This window comes from Octodon degus, unplaced genomic scaffold (genome assembly GCF_000260255.1).
Source record: "Octodon degus isolate 3935 unplaced genomic scaffold, OctDeg1.0 scaffold00010, whole genome shotgun sequence".
Classification (NCBI taxonomy): Eukaryota; Metazoa; Chordata; class Mammalia; order Rodentia; family Octodontidae; genus Octodon; species Octodon degus.
This window is the reverse complement of record NW_004524586.1, coordinates 10,630,978-10,633,413: the sequence shown is the minus strand read 5'-3', so window position 1 is coordinate 10,633,413 and position 2,436 is coordinate 10,630,978. Positions and strand designations below refer to the sequence as shown.

The window sequence follows — 2,436 nt, the reverse complement described above, 5'->3', positions numbered from 1 at the left end:
TCAATCCTCATAGGAAGGAAGGAAGGAAGAAAGAAAGAAAGAAAGAAAGAAAGAAAGAAAGAAAGAAAGAAAGAAAGAAAGAAAGAAAGAAAGAGAGAAAGAAAGAAAGCAAAGCCAGCTGGGTGTGCTTGTGCCTCCCGCCTGCAGTCCCAGCACTTGGGAGACCTAGGAAGGAGGATCACCAGGAGTTCCAGACCAGCTGGGGCTACATAATGAGTTAAAGGCCAACTGGACCATGTGTGACAACCTGTCTCAAAAAGAAAAATGGAGGACTGAGGATGCTGGTGTCCTATCTGAGCCTACAAATCTCCTGGCACTTGACCGTAGGTGCTGCCATTCGACCCTTGGGAAGATCCAGTGCAGTTAAGCCCACCAGGAAGGGCCTGTCACCATCCTCTCTGAACAGAAAAGAGGCTACATTTTACCAGACCACACCAAATTTTGGTATATTTGCTCTGTGGTTCAAACCAAAGACTATGTGCCACCACACAATAGCAAAGGGTTAGCGTATACAACACACAGAAACAGATCTAAGATTCACCGTGAGAGAACAAGTCAACCAATCTGACTAGTAGACAAAGGACTAGGATCTCAGGAGGACAAAGCTCAAAGGGCCAAAGGATACCTGACACGATGATCAGCCTTGGAAATCACAGGGAAATCCGGACTTTGCCCACAGAGGGCTGCTTCCTGGTGTCGGCTGTCATCACTCGTCACCTGCTCTCGCCGCATCCCCTCAGAATGTCCTCTGGCTCTGCTCATCAGCTCCCTCGGCCCCTCACCCACACATGCCCAGCTCATCTCCAGCTAAGCTGTGGGTAAATGGAGAAGGGTCACTCCTAGCTTGTTAGGTGTCAAGTGTGCCAAGCTCCGGGTCCCAAACGTCCAGGAATAGTCCCAAACCCAACGAAGAAGTTCGGAGAGTTTTAGTGGAAATAAGGGAAGAAGAATAGCTCCTGGATTTCCAGGAGGTCCCAAATGCAGTGGCCAGATTTCCTGGGTACAGACTTTGAGCTGCGGGAGTGGAGACATTTCTTTTCTTCTTCTTTAGTGTGTGTATGTGTGCCGGGAATGAAACTCAAGACCTTGCGCTTGCCAGGCAGGCACTGTGCCACTGAGCTATACTCCCAGCCCATGAGTGGAGACATTTCATCCCCAAAGAAAGTTGGGAGTTTTGATGATTATTCTGGCCAGGACATAATAACTATAGCACTGAGACTCACGAGCAAAAATAGGGTATTTTTTATGATGAAAAAGTGGCAGAAGTTAGGGGTTGGCGAGATAGGTCAGCAGACTAACGCGCCTGCTTAGGCAAGCTTAGGCAAGCGCAGGGACTGCACTTAGATCCCCAGCACCGGGAGGTGGTATGGACTGGCGCTTCAGGGAAAGGAGGGAAGAGGGAGCCGTGTGAGCAGAAGAACCCAAAGATTAGATTGTAAAAAAAGAAAACAGGAGCCGTGCTTTTTCGAAGACCTGTGGTACAGGTGCTTCGTCAGTTTGTGTGACGTGAGTCTGAAGTGGCCAGCAGTTTAGTTCTTGAAAGATCACTGAATCGCATGCAGTTGCTTGGGTGAGTGGGTCAGGACCCTGTCATGAGACAGGTGGAAGGAAAGGATCTAGTCACCATATCTTCTCCAGCAATAAATAAGATGTGGCAGTCAGGGGACAATGAAACGTACCGGGTTGGTGATGTCAGTCCAAAGACAACATGGCACCGAAAATTAGTGTTTCAGCCAGGTCTTAGAGATATAGCGTATCAGTATGTGATGAAGGGGTCTCAAGTTTTCATGGAAGGAAAAGTAGACTATGGTGAATACATGGATAAAAACAATGTGAGGTGACAACAACAATCATAGCAGACAACATCCTTTTGAGTGACCAGACAAAAGAAAAGGAATGAACAGACAATGCTTGGGCTCTTGTTGGGTATAGTCTTTTTTTTTTTTTTTTTTTTTTGGTGGTACCAGGGATCAAACTCAGGACCTTGCACTCGCCGGGCAAGCACTTATTCCACTGAGGTATCTCCCCGGCCCTATATAGTCTTATTTCTAAATATTGTATAGTTGTTATAGTTTTAAGAATAAGAATTAAAATGATATTTTATAAAATGAAAAAAAAAATAGATCCCCAACACCACAGGCCTTGCCAGCCCCACCCCCAGGGTAGGCTAAAAGGGTGGCCAGAGTTGGGGTGTGGTGGCTCACACCTGTAATCCCAGTGCTGAGGAGGCAAAAGCAGGAGGTTCACTATGAGTCTGAGCTGCATAGTGAGACCCTGCAACAACCAAATACATTTAAAAAAGAAAAATGTGGAGGGCCGGGGAGATAGCTTAGTGGAATAAGCACTTGGCCTGGCAAGCACAAGGACCTGAGTTCAATCCCCAGTTCCACAAAAAAAAAGAAAAGAAAAAAGCGGGGCCGGGGAGATGGCTCAGTA

At 47.0% G+C, this 2,436-nt stretch overlaps 1 pseudogene; it reads left to right on the top strand.

Moving 5' to 3' along the window:
- The first annotated feature begins 633 nt into the window (after positions 1-633).
- LOC101588156 lies at positions 634-1,900 on the top strand (annotated as a pseudogene).
- The last annotated feature ends 536 nt before the right edge of the window (positions 1,901-2,436 follow it).